The sequence below is a fragment of the Protopterus annectens genome, chromosome 13.part0 (genome assembly GCF_019279795.1).
Source record: "Protopterus annectens isolate FY-2018-M chromosome 13.part0, PAN1.0, whole genome shotgun sequence".
NCBI lineage: Eukaryota > Metazoa > Chordata > Ceratodontiformes > Protopteridae > Protopterus > Protopterus annectens.
Window position 1 is genome coordinate 757,568,415 of NC_056747.1, and position 20,735 is coordinate 757,589,149.

The following is a 20,735-nucleotide window of genomic DNA, read 5'->3' on the forward strand; positions in this document are numbered from 1 at the left end:
ATGCAAACTGCTTTTCTTTAGCTCACTACTTCTGTTCACAGTTTACCTCTGCCTCTTCCTGCTTTAGGGCAACCGTTAATTGAACGATGAAAATGTTTAAAATTGCTAGTTATGTTTCTAGTGTGTACTAAAAATATTTACTTTTACTGCGTATCTTTTGTTTTATTGATATTTATTGCATATTTTCCAGTGTTTTCAACTTTTCTGCACAGGTATTCAGCATTAGTTTGTGTAGAAATACTTAATCTTATGTTGTGCACTGATCATTTAAAAATATTTCTACATGCCAAAAAATAGACAAGTCGGTATGATTGTAAAGAAAAGGGCAAAGATGGCAGTACTGTTAGGTGTTGTGCTTTAAGCACTCTTATTTGCCTTGTTTTACATGAGCTTTGTCCTCAGCGATTGCACCTTTTCAGAGCTGTTTTTTCATTTTTTTTTTTTTTTTTATCCTGGTTCTTCTGTGATTGTCTGCTAACTTTTGATGTGGTTAAAAGTAAGTGTTTGCCTTCTGTTTATTTATATGAGGTACCGCTAGCATTTTTTTCATTGAGACAGATTTTTTTTTTTTTTTTTTACTTATAATCGTTATATGCATTTATTTGTTAACCAGGTAGGTCCACTGGACACGAATATAATTTTTAGACATGTCCCATGAACACTGTCTGGCAAAGTGACTTACTCAGAATTGCAGAGTATGCAAATCGAGGATGAATCAATCAAATCTTGACTTGCAAGAAGCAGCTCATTAACAAAGTAACTTAAACTTTAAATGTTACTCCTTTCCTTTTATTTCTAATCTTGTTCCACTTCTTATCCCCATGGTTGTATTAATGGTCTACTTTCCAGCTCTTAAGACAGTAGTTCTTTTTTGTCCTTCATTATATCTTCTGTAATCAAAATTTGCTGATTCATTCTGCCTTGTAATTTTCTCCATTTGGTGAGAGAGACTTCATCTGTATTCACTTAAACTCATTTTGACCTACTTGTTAACTGGCATGCGTGTCGACTCTTCTTCTCCCATTGAATTATTTTGTTCTTAAAATGACTGAAGTTACAGGTGGCCATAGCTCTCAACCTTCTATCAACAAAATGTGAAAGTGTCTCTCGTAATGTGGAAAATGTTAAAACACTTATAGACAACCTACTACTACAAGGCTCACAGCATGGTTAAAATTTACTACTTTATACTTGTATACAGTTCTTTTGATGAATTAATATGATTCAGTAGTAATCATAGATGTTGGTAAAAAAATAACACTGAATATGTGATGGACCCTTCCAATGCTGAAATTGGACTTTTTAGGATTCCAAAATGAGGAGTGTTTCTCGTAATAAGGTTTAATTGAGAGGTATGCAGGTGTATTTGTAATATAAACCTCAAATTATTGAGGAACTTCTAGACACCAGGAAGGTTGTTGGGCTTCCCCATGTATGCTGCACTATACAGCAGCAAATTGCTTCCCTCAACACAGATGCTGTCCCGCACATGTACAGGACTCATGTAACTGAGATTTGATTTGGTACATTATTGTTTTCTGTTGTTTTGCAATCAGATCCACATATTTTTGAATGTTATGCCTCTTTATTTAGCCCGTTTCCACATAAAAGTATAGAGAAGTACAGAATACTTGAAATTTAAAACACTTCATGCTGAAACTGTCTTCATGTGTGCCTGTTTGCCAGTTGTATGAGCACAAAGTAATAGTCAGCAGAAGGAAATCCTGCTTTAAGTTTGCCTGATTTGTTGCCAGTATTTCTCAGAGAGCTTTCTTCAGTATTATATTCCTTGTTTTCTTTTATATAACATTCCTTACCAGTTGCTTGCTGTATTTATTTGCTAAAGGGAGAGGGCAGTCCACTCTACACTTTTCAACATGGCCTGGAGCAGAAAGCAACGGAGAGTGTCAGCATATCAGGAGCAGTATTACATCTAAGAATGATACAGCAATGCTGTAAAAAGCAAGCAGAATAATTTAAACATCAAACAGTATTCATTACCCAAAAAGAGATTGACGGTCTTATTTCCCATAATGGTGTCAAGCAAGCCAATGAGAAAATGAGTTCATTTAGATGGTTTCCATGATAGCACTGCTTAAGTTAGTCCACATTATTAGTGTGAATATTCAGTTAGGCAAGTTACAAAATAATAAGAGAAAAACAGTAAATTGTGTACTTAAAACAACAACAAATGTATTTACGCTTTTGGAGACAATACTCAACAAAAGTTAAGAGGATTTTTAAATATCTTGGCAGTTCGTAAAGCCATCCTTGTATCTACACTCCTATACTGCCAAAGTAGGAAGTCCTGCAGATCAGGGGGCTGCAAAGAAAAGAAGCAAGTTCAGAAGACTCCAGCCTCATCATAGAAATAACTCCAAGATAGCCAAATGGAGGTTGGAAGGTAGCCAGTAGATGACAAGAATCTTCTTTAAATATGTGGGTCCCTGATCATGTAGTGCTTTAAATACCACTATGAGAATGTTCTCTGCTGACGGAGCCAGTGCAGGGAATGCAGGATGTGAAGTAATGTGTGTATCTAGATACTCTAGTAAGCAGTCTGTCTGCAGAATGCTGTACTTTACTACAGGCTGTTTAGCTTGGTATTGGGCGTCTCCAGGGAAAGAATGTTGCACTCCTGCAGTTGCAAGATGACCAGGGCTAACACATCCAATGTTAATTATTATTTATTTAGTTTTTGTTAAGCAAGATCCTGTCATTGTCAGTCAGACATTACATAGCTCATTCAAATCCCACCTTCTTTTAAACCGAATTCCTCCTCTGCATGTATTGTTTACATGATTCCCATTGTTTTCTATGCAATCTGCTCCTACCCTTTCTAAAGATCCCAATTCCAGTTGTTTTATCCCTGTTACTATATTCACTACTTCTAGTGCAGTTGGTTTAGACTTTGATTTCCATTTTCTAGACTATGTATAGGCAATTCTGATTCTGTATCATAGCTCCAAAAATCATTTCCTTAGTTGCACCAATTTGCCCACCCAGTATCTATGACTGAGTGGTCTGCAGGGAATTTAAAAGTCTGCCAACTCGTTACATTCACAGAAAATATGTTCCCATTTACCTCTTTCTTCCCCATCACACTTCCAACATTTGCTGTCTACCTGAGGAAAAATTATTTGGAGTCTACTTGGAGTATAAAAACATCTATGTAACTATTTCCAAGCAAAGATCCTAAATCTTTTAGACTTTGTTGCATATTTCCTTCTTTGTGAATTACTTGTCCAGTCTCTCTCCCCAATCTTTTCTAACTTCCTCTGATTGATGCTTATAGTTATCATGCAATGTTTTATATGCTCTACAAATTATTCATTTTTTAACTGCAGCTCTTTTCTAGATTCTACTAAAAACTCTGCCAGTGCTGGTCTTTCACTTATGATCCCCTGTTACTTTCTGTTTGCCTATACTCTGATATCAATCCTTGATAAGGGAAGGCAGTATCTGTCCTGTAGCCCAAATAAATTTTTGGCTTGTCTCATTCTATTACCTTTTCCTCTCGTATTATTTGCTACCAATGCCATGGTTCTTTTGCCAGTTTTCTCCAATAAATTCCAACTCCCTCTTGCCTATTGTCTGTATTCCTAATTGCAGTCATCCCTATGGGCAGAATATCCTTTCTTCTTTCCTGTGTTGGCTTAGTTCTTAGAATACTTTCTGCTACTTTATGGATATAATATTATGCATGATTGTTGTTATTCTCCTTAAAGGCCTGCATCCAAAATTCCAGTCTTTCCTTGTTTTTTGAACCCCCCCCCCTGTTTCATCATCATCCCTTTCCACTTTGAGTTATAGTTGGGTACTTGTGATGTGTATAGGAGCCTTATCTGTGTAGCTCTGAAATACCCCTTCAAATTGGGTAATCCCAATCCGCCCTGTTCTACTGAAAGAATCAGCTTATCCTACTTGACTCTTGCCATCTTCCCCTCCCAGATAAAATCCTTCAGCTCTTTATTGCTATCCACAACTTCTCTGGTTGATAAAAATATGCCTGTCCTGTGGATAAAACTAGAGAAACTAAACACATTTTAGCTACTTGTATCTTGCTATCCATATCCATACAACAGAGCTTCCAGTTTCTCAGTTTTTGTATTATCTTTTGTTTCGTCTCTTCCCACATATCTTTAGCTGCCACACCAGAATCCTTTTTGATACTCATAAGTACTTAATTTTATCATGTCACCATAAATACAGATATTGCTGAACCAGTTTGTGTGGGGGTACATAATTTACAGCTATTGCCTTTATTTTAGCTTCACTAATTTTGTATCCTGGAAAGATTTGAAAACGCCTCAAAATGTTTCACAAGACTGAAATGTCCTTTTCTGTTTTTTTTTTCTGGCTTTATCAGGTTTAAAATAATATCATCTGTAAACAGAGCCAGCTTTTCGTGACTACCATACCAACTACATCCTTGAATTTCTGATGCCTTATTTTCTTTGCCAGTGGTTGTGCATATAATACAAATAAAGGGGAAAGAGAACACCCCTGCCTTTCCTGTGCTCATACAGAAATTATCAGATAGTGACCCATCCTCTTTCATTTTCACATCTGACCCTTCCATATATCCTCCTAATCAACCTTATAATTTTATCAGAGAATGCAAATACTTCCATTGCCCTGTTTTATAAACTCCCACCTTACTCTGTCAGATGCTTTCAATGCATCAAGACCCATCAACAACAGTGGTGTTTTCTTATATTCTGCTTCCCTCTGGATCATCAATGTTCTGATAATCTTGTCAAATGTTTGCCTCCCCTCTACAAAACTACTTTGACCCATGTCTATCAATTTTGGCATCACCTTTGCTATTATTTTAGCCATTATAGACATAAACACTTTATAATCATGGTTTAGGATTAAAATGGGTTTGTATGAAGCTGAATCTGATTGGTATTTATCGTATTTAAGTATTATGGCCACCACTGCTTTCTTGTATGATGTTGGTACTTCTCCTCCTCTTAAAATACTATTAAACTAAACGTTCCAGATCTTTCAGTTTTTTTCCCCTTCTAGTTTCCAAACTTCCACAGGAATACCATCTATTCCTTGGGACTTTCCTGTGGATTGGTTATACATCACCATTTTTATCTCATCTCCTTCTATCCTAACTGTTAGTAATTCAGCCTCATCTACCTCTAACCTTTTTTCCAGACACATTTATTGAATTATCACTTGTGACATAGGCAAATTTACATTCATATAAAATCAATCAAAGTATATTAATGTAACAAATATTGTACTTCACATATGTATTGCTGTATATCATATACCTAAGCAATATTGCATAAATTATTCAAATCCTGCATTTTTTAAACAAGAAACATCTTTATTAAACCATCACTTACTACATAGGCAATCTTACATTTATATAAATGAAAACAAACCACACTGACACAATTCTAGTCTAAAGCATTTTACATCACAAACCATACTGACACAATTCTAGTCTAAAGCATTTTACATCACAAACCATACTGACACACTCCCAGCTGCAAACATACATCACTTATAATCTACTCAGTCTTTCTCACGTAAACATTACATAGCTCATTTAAGTCCTGCCACCTTTTAGACCTCATTTCTCCCTTGTATGTATTGTTCTCATAGTTCCCAATTTTTCCTGTGTAGTTTGTTCGTACCCTTTTCTAAAGATCTCAATTCCAGTTGTTTTATCTCTGTTACTATATTCACAAACCATACTGACACACTCCCAGCTGCAAACATACATCACTTATAATCTACTCAGTCTTTCTCACTTAAACATTACATAGCTCATTTAAGTCCTGCCACCTTTTAGACCTCATTTCTCCCTTGTATGTATTGTTCTCATAGTTCCCAATTTTTCCTGTGTAGTTTGTTCGTACCCTTTTCTAAAGATTTCAATTCCAGTTGTTTTATCTCTGTTACTATATTCACTACTTCCAGTATAGTTGGTTTAGATTTTAATTTCCATTTTCTAGTAACTGCTTTTTTGGCAGCCACCATTATTAGATACAGGAAGGCCTTACCATGTCTAGGAAATTCCAGTTCTGTATCTTAGCTCAGAAAAATCATCTCCCTCATCAGACCAGTCTGCCCACTCAGCATCTCCGACAGTGCATTCTGCAGGGAATCCTTAAAGTCCACCAACTCACCGCACTCCCAGAAAATATGTTCCCATTACCTCTTTCTTCCCTTTCACACTTCCAGCATTTACTGTTTGCCTGAGGAAAAATTCTCTGGAGTCTACTTGGGGTATAAAAAAATCTATGTAAATATTTCCAGGCAAAAATCCTAATTCTTCTAGATTTTATTGCATATTTGGGGGGCATACATATACCCTCCCATTTTTTCTTTTTGAATTGTTTGTCCAGTCTCTTCCCAATCCTTTCTATCCAGTCTCTCTTCCCAATCTTTTCTAACCTCCTCTGATTGATTCTTATAGTTATCATGCAATACGTTCTATGCTGTCCTAAGTATTCCTTTTTTAATGGCAGTGTCTGTTCCAGATTCTATTAAAAACTCTTACCATTTTTCTCGTTTAGCCCCGTCACCCCAATTTTTTTCTTTTTGCCTATACTATGATATCAATCCTTGATAGAGAAGGCAATCTTTAACCTGCAGTCTAAATAAATTCTTGGCTTCTTCCCATTCTGTCATCTTTCCCTCTGTAGTTATTGCTCCCAGTACCTTGGTTCCTTTGTCAGTTTTCTCCAATAAATTGCGGCCCCCTATTGCCTGTATCCCTAATTGCAATCTTGCCTATTGGCAGAATCTCCTTTCTGCATTCCTGTGTTGGTTTAGTTCTTAGAATGCTCTCTGCTACTTTATGGATATAATGTTCTGCATGATTATTGTTGCTCTCTTTAAAGGCCTGCATCCAAAATCCCACTCTCTCCTTGTTTCTTGAACTTCTCCCGTGTTTCATCATCATCCCCTTTCCACTTTGAATTATAGTTTTCTGCTTGTGCTATGTATAGGAGTCTTAACTGTGTAGCTGTGAAATACCCCTTTAAATTGGGTAGTCCCAATCAGCCTTATTCTACTGGAATATTCAGCTTATCCCACTTGACTCTTGCCGTCTTTCCCTCCCAGATAAAGTCCTTCAGCTCTTTATTAATTGCTATCCACAACTTCTCCTCTGGTTGATAAAACATATACCTGACCTGTGTACAAGACTAAAGGGACTAGAAACACTTTAACTGCTTGTTATCTTACTATCCTATCCATACATATACAAGAGCTTCCATTGTCTCAGTTTTTCTATTATCTTTTCTTTCGTCTCTTCCCACATATCCTTAGCTGCCACACTAGAATTATTTTTAATCCATATACTACTGCGTAAATGGGTGTTCCTTCGTTGATGGTTGGGCATCAAGCTGGCACCTCGGCACCGTAAAAATCTACTGCCAATCATTAGTGGACCGGAGTTCTGCTGTGGCGACCCCTAACTGGGAAAAACCGAAAGAAGAACTACTACTAAATATTTCATTTTATCATGTCCCCATAAATATGGGTAGTCCTGAACCAGTTCATGTGTGGGTACATAATTTACCGCTGTTGCCTTTGTTTTAACTTAATTAATTTTGTATCCCGAAAAGATCTGAAACTGTCTCAAAAATGTTCCACAACACTGTATTCTCTTTCTTTTTTTTTTTCAGGTACAAAAAATATCTGCATATAACGCCAGCTTTTCTTGATTACCATACCAATTATATCATTGACTTTCTAAGTCCCTTATGTTCTTTGCCAGTGGTTCTAAATATAATGCAAATAATAAAGGGGAAAGAGGGCACCCCTGCCTGGTTCCTCTGTTCAAGCAGAAATTATTAGAGAGGACCTCACCCACTTTAATTTTCGCCTCCAGTCCCTCATATATTCTTCTAATCAACCTTATAATTTAACAGGAAATGCAAATGCTTCTGTTACCCTGCTCATAAAGTACCAGCTTACTCTTGTCAAATACTTTCTCTGCAGCAAGACCCACCAACAACAATGGTATTTTCTTACATTCTGCTTCCATCTAGATAATCAGTGTTCTGTTAATGTTATCAAATGTTTGCCTCCCTGCCACAAAACCACATTGATCCATATGTATCAGTTTTGGCATCATTTCTGGCATTCTTTTAGACATTATATAGATGAACACTTTGTAATCGTGATTTAGAATTGATATGGGCCTGTATGAAGCTGGATCTGATGGATCCTTACCTTTTTTAGGTATTACAGCTATAACACTGCTTTCTTCAAGCATGGTGGTACTTCTCTTCCTATTAAGATACTGTGAAAACCTACTAGATTTTTATCAGTTTTTTTTCCTCCTAGTTTCCAAGCTTCCACAGGAATACCATCTGTTCCTTGGGACTGTCCTGTAGATTGGTTATACATCACCATTTTTATCTCATCTCCTAGTGTCATAACTGTCGGTCATTGAAACTCATGTACCTCTAACCTTGGCATATTTAATTCTTTCATAAACATTTCCATTTGTAACTTTTCTTGATTTCCACATTTCTCTGCTTTGTACAGATTTTCATAAAAATGTTAATTCTTATGTTATTTAATTCTTCTGTTTCTCTAATGGTGGTAACAAGCCTTGATGATGAATGATATCTAATTCTAACACCATCCAGTCGTTAAAAATTACTTTAAGGTAACACACCTTTAACAGAAATTCCAGTTTATGCCCCTGTAAATGATGTAAGGTACAAGGGAAAGTAACAGCAGAGGCCCCTTACATGTCATAAAAGGTCATGACAGTTGTATTGTGTAAATGTATTGGAAGACAAGTAAAATTCATGTACAAAAAGGATGGCTTCTTTACAGTCCTCAAGTGAGTTCATCGTAAACACTCCTGATGGAAAGCAAGGTAGAGGTTAAGTGCCATCCACAGAGCAGTGATTTTGTAACTTTCTTTTACTAAGGTCACCACATTACAGGAAGCCTGTACACTGTAAGCAGAACTGGACCCTGTATGGTGTCCTTGGAAGGCCTTTCAACTTGGGGATAGGATAGAGGATAAATTTATGCCAGAGACCACCCTCTGAGTTCAGTCAGAGAGGTAGGAAGAACAACACTGGAGGACTGTATTATACCTAGCAATATCAGGTGCTTCAAAAGGTACAAATGGTCAACAGTGTCAACAGCAGCAAAGGAGTTATAAGAATCAATCAAAGAAGGTTGGAAAAGATTGGAGAGAGAGAGACTGCAAAAGTAGTTTACAAAGGAACAATGAAATGACGTGTATGGCTCCCAAATATGCAACAAAGTCCAGGAGGTTTAGGATTTTTGCCTAGAAGTGCTTGCATAGGTAGTTTTATACCCAAAGCATGCTTCAAGTAATGTTTATTCAAGTAGAAAACGAATGCTGGAGGATAACTGGGAAAGAGAAAGGTAACTGGGAACATATTTTTTAGGAGTTTAATGATTTGGCAGATTTTAAAACTTATCTAGAGAGTACTCTGTCAGAAATATTGTGGGTGGAGTAGATGGCTGTAACTTAGGAACTGATTCTTTTGAGGTGGGACACAGGATATAAATTGCATAGACATAGTAAGGCCATACTACGCTTAGTGCTATTGCTGCCCCAAAAAGCAGTTACTAGAAAATAGAAATAAAATTCTAAACTAACTGTAATTGAAGTATTGAATATTGTTACAGAGATAAAAGATTCAGAAGTTGGATCTTTATAAAGGGAAAGAGAAAATTACTTAGAAATAAATGGAATTTATGGGAGCAATACATGCTGAATAATGTTTAGAAGGAGTAGTGAGGTTTAAAGAAGGGGAGGAATTGAACAATTTATGCAATGTTGACATGAATGACAGTTGTTATAAAGAGAGGCAACCTGCTTAAATCAATATCACTCGCTATGTAACCTCATAGAGCACTCATCTAGAGTGCTCTCCCCCCAGGAAAACAACTACTCAACAGAGAAAAAACTATCCATGTCCCACTGCTGTACGTAGTCTTGATAATCCCTACCATCTGACTTGCAGGTAAGATTTGCCTATTTCTGATTATTCCAGCTATCAGGAGAGTTTAAACCAAAAAAGAGATTAATAGAGCAAGAAAAAATATTGGTTTATGTTCAGCTTCTATTAGGAATGCCAGTAGAGCCAGTTTCTGTCTCACCCACCTGGTCTTACCTTACTGCTAAGCAATACATTAATTGCACTGTTTCTGCTGCATCTTGTAATAAAGTTGCCTTGTCTTCAGTTGAGCAGCTGCCCCCTACAACTATTTTCCCTGGTCAACCTCAAGACCTACTGCATTTCACTCTTCTCCTTAAAACTAAGCAGCTCTGTAGAAGCATAGTAAGTAGCAACCCTGTAACCTGTTTGATTAACACAAGCCGTAGAATAAAACATATCTAGCATTAGATTTTGATTAAACTGCTATGAATAAACAAATGCGTTTTTTGTACATTACCATAGCTCAAGACCTGTCTCTGTCCTCTGTGGACTAGCCCTTCTTTGCTCACAACGTATCACCTGACACTTCACTACCAGTACCAGCCAATATAGCCAACCAATTAAAACCCAATAAATAACCAATTAATTACAGATCAGAAAACAATATTTTCCCCTTCCTTCTCTTATCAACCCCACCCCCCACCCACCCAATAGGTGCATCACAATCTTTTTTGTGGCTTTCTTTCTCCCGTTTCTTTTCTATACAACTGTTCCACACCTCCCATTGTGCATGTACGGTGGAATTTTCACAGGGGTGTGTAAACTTTTTATATCCACTGTACATCTGCTTTCCCTAATAGGAACTTTGGATCCTAAGCCAATTAACTACTTAAGAATCCTGCCCCTACCTACACTCACACCAAGTCCTCCACAGAAACCCTACTTACCCCTGTCCACAGATACAATGCCCTTATCTAGCTGTCCCTCTTCAGCATAGGCAAAATCCTTCTCAAAAAATATACACTGCTGACGTACACCACATATGAAACCCCACCCTCCAGTGCAAAAAAAGTACCAAAAACTACCTCTCCATAACCTCAGAACTTCCACCACCCACACCAGTAAACTAATAGAGAATGGAAATCTGCACCCGAACCCTGGGCCAACACTAGCCCCACCTAAACCCCTACATAAATATTCCCCTCCTCAACAATCTTCTAAAGTTCAACAAACCCCAGTTTCTTCCTCCAGGGTAAAAATATAAAATCTCAGTGCCTGAAGCATCTGCAGTAAGGTATCAGACCTTCATGCATGGATTTAATTCCATCAACCTCACATCCTAGTTTTCACTGAAACCTAGTTAATACATGAAGTTAAAGATAAAGAAATCACTCCTCCCGGTTACACCATTATTACGAAAGACCAAGTAGGTAAACAGGTTGTGGATGTGACCGTCATCTTCCAAGCCACTTTACAAATCCATACCCACCTCCCAGCTATTCCACTTTACAGCAGTGAAGAGTTGCAAATAGCCAAACTCCACCTAAGCAATCAGAAATCTGTAATAATTGTGGCCACCTACACCCCCCCCTCCCAAAAATGCCAAGAATACCAAAACATACTCAGTTCCTTGTATACTTTTAGCCAAGAAACCATCCTGCTTGTTGACCTTAATATAGATTGGACCTCTAACAAACGTAACTCTACCCCACATAATATTAACCTCTCATTTTACTCAGCTGATCCAGTAATCAGATTGATTTGACAAAGTATCCAACAAACATCCATACTAGACTGCATACTGTCAACCAACCCTGAAAAAAATTAAGCTAGCCAGCACCTTTCCATACCCTCTAAGTGATTATCACTCCACCTGTATCAACATAGATTACCACAAGCCCCACAAACCCCTACACTTCAACTTTGTGAGAAACTTAACCAATTTTGATAAATCCATATTTAATTGCACACTTACATAATGTGACTGGGAACCCCTCAAATATCTGCCTTTAGGTGAAGCTGTCTGTCACTTCAATAACTCCTCCATAACCATAGTAAACCAACAAGCCCCACTGAGACATGAGTGAAAATAAATTCAGCCCTCTGGCTAACCTGTCAAACTAAACAACTCATTAGAGACAGAAAGAAAGCCAGGAAACAATAGCACAAGCTAGGACCCAGTCCTTCATAAATAGATATTGGAGCCTCAGAAAAACGCATAGGCACAAGTTTGTTATGATAAAAAATGATTATTTCTTCATAAACCAGACCACACATAACAAAAACCCCAAAAGATTTTAGCAAAATTTAAACAACCTCCTAAAACCAGGCAGAATACCCGCTCAAATTCTTTCCCATCTGAAACCAGCAGGGCCTTTGCAGACAAATTCAGCTAATACTTCATATCCAGTACTCTACTTAATTCAAACCATAACAACCTATACCTACCCCACCTACCCCCCCCCCCACTCCCGACCATAGCTCCACACTCCAACTCAACCTAACAACCATCCAGTCAAATACTATCAAAAAGATGCATTAAAAAACTGAAAGCCACAACACTAGCTCCTGACAACCTGACATCCGAAAACCTCAGTATAGCCGCTGACAGCATTTGCTATCCTGTATCTGCCTTAATTAATAGATCCATTACACACAGGTGGCACATCAGTCAAACTATCAAACTGTTACCCTATAGCAATCCATTCTCCCCTGTCCAAACTACTTGAAAATGCATACATCAGCAACTCCTATTTTCTACTTGATAATCCATTACTTTCTGCTACCTAACACTGAAACTTCCCCACTACATTTCCTAGATACCTTTAATCAAAGTAAAAACTCTGGTAATTTTGTTTCCACCTTTTTTCCTGGACTTGTCAAAAGCTTTCAACATGGCAAGTAATAACTATGTAGATGTTCCACACCTACAGTTTAAAGCATGCAATCCTAACTCTGTCCACTGGATACTACACAAGCTGGACCTCCACTGAAAATTAGCATTTCAGTTCCCAGATGGACTTTCCTGTTAAACCAAACAAATTAACTTTTTCATGCATTATGTATTGCATATATTTAATATGGTTTGTTTTCTTTTCTGTTAATGTATGTGCCCTGTGTCTTCAATGATAATTTAATAATTGGGTTTAAAACCAGCTTTGAAACCAGACTAATTTAGCTTCCAGAGTCCAAGAAGGATCCAAGCTGTATGCTCACCCTTTACTTGATATCCTTTTCTGATAAAGGGACAGTTCGATGTAGGGGATGACTATCATAAAAATGTTCAGAAACATGGTAGAATTCTTGATAGCTGGACTGATCAGCACTTTTATAGAACAAATTGTAAAACACCAGTTTGCTTAGAGAATTGGCTATGTTAAAAAAATGCTCTGACGCCGTCTAATAAAGAATTAAGCTCGTCTTTCCCAGCACCCAGTCCAGTGCATTCTTGGAAGCACCTGCATAAACTCATCAAAGTCAACAATTTCAAATTCATCCCAGATTAGGTTAGGAAAATCCCTAGCTAAATAAACTGTGTTTCGTATTATGTATGTACCCTGCTGGATGTTCTGTTTGATGAAGCTCACGCAGACAGTGTAGTCAGATGATGAGAAAGCCGTCAGAATGATCAGAGCTGTGGGACTGCACTCTGCCCACCCCTTGACAGAGTGTACTTGTTTGACTTTCCACAGCAAAGATCTCATATGAGATTTACATGAAGATTTAGCCATGAGTAAGAACTATTTATATGCTCACCCTGAACAGACACCAAGCTAGTTAACAACACAAAAAACAATACTTCTACTTGAGTGAACCTACAAGATAAAGCTATGTCCAACCCAGAATTAATGGACATGCTCCACCTCAGTAAATCTAAATCCCTTAGAGCCACGCGCTCGAGGGACTTGAACCTCAGCACAGAAATAAATAGAACATGCTGGAGGGACAGATTCATAACCCAGAGGCTCCCTTCGCTCTGGAATAGAATTCCAACTCATGTTAGGCAGAGCACCTCACTAACTCTCTTCAAGAAGAATCTTGATGAGTGGTTGGGGGATCATAGGTTTGTCCCCGGGATTACTTCCGTGTCACTATTAGACAGAGGCACGGTAAACTAAATTTTAAAAAGGGCACAGTATACTCAAATCAAGGGGTGGCGTAAGCCAAACACAATCTGGCTAGGCTTATAAATGCCCCAGGGCAGATAGCCTAGTATGAACCTATAAACCTTTAAGATGTGCTAAAAAGTATAGACCAATAACTTGCCTTCCAGCAACGTAAAAAATATACACTGGAATTGGTGTTGATCGTGCTTAGTCATTTAGCAGAAAACTCAGTCATGGCAGTGTAACCAAAAAAAAGTCATGTGGAATCCACATTCATGGATAGCGCTTAAAATGTATAAGCTACACCCTGTACTGATTGATTACATTACAGCGACCATGAAACAGTGGCAAACCACTTTGTAGTTAAGCCACGATAAAGAACAAATTATTATTACAGGGAAAAAATTAAAAGGGGGTATTCCAGGTTGACTCCGTCATCGCTGCTCTTTTGTCTTGCCCTTAACCCATTAAGCTGTTTACTTGACACATTAGGTCATGGCTACAATCTGGCTCCCAGAAAAGAACAAAGTGTAAAGACTTATCTTTTTGTGGATGATTTAAAACTGTATATTTCATCAGATGAGGAACTGAAAGCACACCTGCAAGTGGTCAAAACTTTTTCAGTTGATATAAGAATGTCATTTGGTCTTGATAAATGTCCAAAAGCAGCCTTTAAAGCAGGAAAGCTGCAGCACCAAGAAAACATCAGTCTGGGACAGGAATGTGATATAAAAAAAACTTGAGCAAGGGGAAGTATTTAAATATTTAGGAGTTGATGAAGGCTCAACAATAAAACTTAGTAAGAAATATTTTAGAAGACTAAAATTAATACTGAAAACAGCTCTGACATCTAGGAACAAAGTCCAAGCTGTAAACCAATTTGCCCTTCCTGTCCTAACGTACAGTTTTGAAGTGATTGACTGGCCCCCAAAGGTATTGGATCATTTGGACAGGAAAACAAGAAGGATGCTTCATGCTCATCAAATGATTTATAAAAATCAGTGTATATCAAGACTATATATTCCCCATTCAGAAGGAGGTACGGGTCTCCTGAAAATTGATTTACATGTATAGATCCGCAATCGTAGGACTGCATACACATCTGCTAACCTCACAAGACCCAGGCATAGTGAATGTTTTAAAACATGAGGGAATAAGTATAAGATGACTTCCCTGCTTAGTTTAGGAGCAGCATATCTGTGTCAGGTGGGAATAGATATCGTACCAGAAGTAGATAAAAACCAGGCAGCAACTGAATGTGCCAAAAAACAAAAGAAAGAATATAAGGTGAAGGATCAGATGAGAAGGCAAGATGTGTGGAAAATGCATAAATATAGTTGCAGGTATAGAAAACTATTGGAACAACCTCATGCTCATCAGGATTGAACACAGGAATGGTTAAGAAGAGGTGAATTTAGATCAAAAGACAAAAGGTTAATACTGGCAGGCCAAGATAGTGGGCTTACATGCATGTTGGTTTACAAAATCCATTGAACATGTGGCCGAAGCAGACAAAAGTAGGTTTTGTAAAACAGAACTGGAAACAGTCACACATCTTGTTGCTGGTTGTGATATACTAATGGCAGAAGGACTTTATACTGAAAAACATAATAATGTGGCAAGGCTATTTCATTTGGGATTGTGCAAACATTATAATATTGAAGTAACTGAAAAAAACATAAGCGACAAAGCATTATAGAAAATAATTAAGTTTATATCACATGGGATCACCCTTTGCCAACAGTTCAAAAAACAGATGCGAGAAAACCAGATATAGTAGTCCATGAAAAGAAGACAAAAGTAGCATTGATCATTGCTGCTCCTAGTGACTACAGTGTCTTATGTACAGAGAGACATAAAGTCATAAAATACCAGGAAAGGGCAGTGTGGAGGAAGGATACCCAGACCGTTCCAGTAGTACAATAAATTCTCAGTCTTCTTATTTTCTTGAAATTCTCAGTTAACCGGAACAGAAGCAATTGGGACTCTCAAGCAACCATCAAAAAAAAAAAATGAAGAAAAACAGTACAGTTCTCATGTGTTGCACTTTGTTTCCCCACACAGAAACATACCTTACATTTTTAGAGTTTTAGAAAGGAAGATAGGAATAAATTCCCTCTCTCTCCAACTGAGAAAAGTCAAACCAAGCAAATAGTATAGGGTACAGAATTACAGGCCTATTTTTAATAGCGAGACTCAAGCAACCAGAAACTAGTTGTCTGGCGTCTACCAATCCCCATGGGTGCTGGTTAACTGAGAGTTTACTGTAGAAGAAACAATGGGTATTAAAAAAAAAAAAAGAATTTACAATTGTACTTACATATGTTGCGATGTGTGTAGCTCTGTATGAATTGCAGGAGTCATTATTGAACACATTGCGGGTACTGAGAAGAGCACTTCTGGCTAACATCTAAGATTGAAACAATACTAATTCCATGAAAGTTAATCATACTTTGACTTAGGAATGGGGTCCATTCCCTTCTTGGTATTAGAAACCCAAAAGACTTGGATAAATTAAAAAAAGAGAGAGCTACTGCATTACAGAAAGTCTTCAAATGGTACCTGGAATGTTGTAGTCCCAGTGCAGGTTTGTCCAGCACAAGCTAGGTATTCCACCATTGGCACTCTTCCTTACACAGACCGAGGAGCTCGGGATTGTTCCATGAATCTCCAAGCCCCATGGAGGCAGGGTGCGATTGGTGAGAGGCAGATTGACCAGAGCTGCAGCCACAGCAGTATTATAAACTGTAGTCAGCAGATTGGAATGGGTTTTATTGCTGTCCACAAGGAACTGTTTGAGGATTGGACATAAATCATAGTTGGTAATAACACCATCCAGAAAAACACCAGCGCAAGAGCCCAAAGGTGAGATTTGCAAAAGATTCCTTTATTCCATATACAACATACGTTCTGGTACATCGGCAATTCGCCTTCTTGGAACATTTTACCATCAGAATACATCTTCCTTTTAAATGCTTATCAATTAAGCAATTAACCATTAAACCATCCCACATTTTTACTTAGTCATAATACAATTCATTAAATACTAACAAGTTAAATACTTTTACAAATTTTTAATACTTACATTCTTCCCCAAAATATAAATATAATTAAATATTTATTTTTTATTTATTATTTTTAATTTATTACTACTGAATATATAAATTTAAACATATTAATAATAATACTAAAAAGAGTAGCAAAATTTTTTTTTAATTTATCCAAAATGTATCTATGACTTACTTTTATGTCAATAAATAATCATTCAAAATTTTCTAAATACCATACACAATTTCATATCACTAACCCACTTTCCAAATTCATACCCCTAGGGTATAATGTGTGGTATTCCATAATCATTTTGTGTTCTAATCTACATAGTGCACTCTTAAAATTGTCTACACAACTATGGGGTCTAGCCAACACACTAAATAAAAAAACACCTACATTCCCATTATGTACATTAATAAAGTGGGAGGCTACTGGACTATCCATATTTCCTCTTCTTATATCCCCCAAGTGTTCCAAAATGTGCACTTTCACCTTTCTCCTGGTTTGTCTAATGTACCATAAAGGTGTATTACAATTACAACCCAAGATGTATACTACTCCTGAAGACTGACAATCAAATTTTTCAAATGCATAATATCTTTTACCATTAATTTTAAATCCATGCATATTTTTGACTCTCACACATACTGAACATCGACCACAACGAAACATTCCAACATCCTTATCAGTAGAATTAATAAGTTTTCTATTTAACAATTCTTTCAAATTTGAATATCTACCGTAAGAAAATGTGATATGTTTAGGGAATAGATGTCCTACATTTGGATCATTGCAAACTACATGCCAAAATTCTTTCATAATTTGTTCAACCACAGAAGAAAAATTAGAAAATCTAGATACAAAAAATATTCTATCTTCTGCTGAACAACTTGGCATGTAGAAATGTTCTTTAAAATGTCTTCCCCCACCAAAATTCCTGGTTCGGCATAACCTATCTTTAATATTTAATAATCTGATACTATCATATCCTCTAGATGTTAATCTAATGACAATTTCTTCACAAACCCCTTCCCATAAATCAACCTCGGAAGTATTTCTTAAGATTCTTTTAAATTCTCCCTCTGGTAAGGCCTTAATCAAATGGGAAGGGTGCATGCTGGTAGCATGCAAAAAATTATTTACTGCTAAAGGTTTCCTGAAAGGTTTAAATTGCACAGTATTCTCCCTTCCTATATAGAATTCCACATCCAGAAAGGAAATATTCCACCGGGAATATTGAGCAGTAAATTGTAACCCATGAGTATTAACATTCAAACAGGCCATAAATTGTTCAAACATACAGGTTTCACCCCTACAAACAAAAATGAGGTAATCAATAAAGCGTTTGTAAAAAAACAACATAATTTACAAAAAAATCACACTGAAACATAAATTTCTTTTCGAATTCCACCATATAAATAACAGCATATGTGGGTGCAAAAGCTGCACCCATCACCGTTCCTTTTCTTTGTAAAAAGAATTCCTTATTCCATACAAAATAATTATGTGTAAGACTAAATTCTAACAAACCTGTTAGAAATGTAGTACGTGGTCCCTCTCCCATCATTCTTTTGCATAGCTTCAAGACCCCACCTTTTCCCAATATTGGTATACAAGGATGAAACATCTACTGTAGCCCAATAATAATCCTGTTCCCATTTCAACCCCATGTAATGCTAAACATACCTCTTGAGTATTTTTTACATGCGAGACAACTTTGGGTAAATATTCCTTGAAATGAAAGTCTAAAAATTTATTTACCCTTTCCAGATAAGAACCTATACCAGAAATTATAGGCCTACCAGGGGGATTCTCCAAATTTTTGTGAATTTTCGGAATGATGTAAAAATATGGATGGTGAGGTTCCATAACTGTCAGTTTGTTAATGTCTTTACTAGAAAGAAAACCCAATCTTTCTCCTCTTTCCAATAATTCCATCAGTTCCTCTGAAAATTGCTTAAGAGGATTCTCGTTTAACTTAACATATGTGTCTTCTGCTAATTGGGCATTAACAATACATTCATATTTCATGGTATCCATAACTACCCAGTTACCTCCCTTGTCAGCCTGTCTAATGGTTACATTCCCTAAATTAGATCTAAGTTCCTTAAGGGCCAACCATTCCGACTTGTTCATATTAAATTCCTTATTCATCTTACAAAATTCATCATAACCTTTCTCAATGCTAGAACATACTACAAGTTCAAACGCATTGATAGCTAATGAAGATCTAGGAGGTAAAAATTTACTATTGCTGGTAAAATTTGGAACCTCAATCCTACCATAACCCGCTCCAAAAATATCGTCACCACAAGACACAATATCTTCATTTACATCATTGGGCAACATTCCATCATATTCATAAACACTCAAATTCATTAATTCATCTAAGTAAAAATGCGGGATGGTTTAATGGTTAATTGCTTAATTGATAAGCATTTAAAAGGAAGATGTATTCTCATGGTAAAATGTTCCAAGAAGGCGAATTGCCGAGGTACCAGAACGTATGTTGTATGTGGAATAAAGGAATCTTTTGCAAATCTCAGCTTTGGGCTCTTGCGCTGGTGTTTTTCTGAATTGTGGCTTTTGTTACTGTACTTGTTTTTGGTAATAACACCAGGCAGCTCAGGGTGTGTAGCATCATAAGGCCGTGACTACAACTCAGTATTAATGGTCCAGACTTTCAGAGGAGCTGGCAAATTAAATAAAGTAATAATGAGGCAGTGTCTGCTGACCTTTCTCTGGGGAGGGATGGAGGGTTGGGTGCACATGCCCAGACTAAATTCTCCAGCTTAGAATTCTGATAGAGACTGGTGAAGGAGTAGAGATGCTTGCATACAAGGTTTGTTTGTGTGTATGTGTTTTGTGGGAAAGGGCCTTCTGAAAGGTAACCTATTCTCTGAAGTACAGGCTAACATGAAGGTCTTTGGCTAAGAAAGTTTGCAGACGACTGCAAACTAGAAACCATAATTAAAACTCCTAACAATGTGGACATCCTACAAAAGGGCCTCACTGAGACAGATGCCTGGTGTCAAAGCCATGGCCTCAAGCTCAATGCCACAAAGTGCATTGTCATCCCTTTTGGTAGAAACTCTATACCCATGAACTACCACATAGGCAGTAGTCTACTTAACACTGAAAGTGTGATGAGACCTTAGCACACAAGTGGACAGTAGTCTCTCCTTTGATAATCACATTGCCACAGTAGTCAGGAAATCCTTCTACGTGGCACACCTCACCACAAAAGGTTTCTCATTCAGGAAAAACGAGGTCATTGTTCCCGTCTACTCATCACTCATTAGACCCATTATAGAGTACAACGCCCCTTTTGGTATGTATCTCACAAGACATCTACAACAACTGGAAAGACCACAGAAATACCTCACAAAGAGGATTACTGGCCTCAAACAGATGCCCTACGCAGACAGTCTCAAAAAACTCCTGCTTTACTCTGTCGCATATCGCTTACTCAGAGGTGATCTCTGCCTAACATACAAAGCTGTGTCAAACCTAGAGCTGTTGGACATGCTCCACGTAATGAAATCCCAATCCCTCCGAGCTACACGCTCTAGGGACCTAAACCTTGTCACCACAATAAACAGAACATGCTGGAGGGATAGATTCCTGTCCCAGAGACTTCCCATACTCTGGAATAAACCTATCT

General features: G+C 37.4%; 1 protein-coding gene across 3 annotated transcripts in view; it reads left to right on the plus strand.

Moving 5' to 3' along the window:
- TP53I13 (tumor protein p53 inducible protein 13) overlaps positions 1–20,735 on the plus strand; it is a 617,213-nt gene that overhangs the window by 329,106 nt on the left and 267,372 nt on the right. The window lies entirely within an intron of this gene.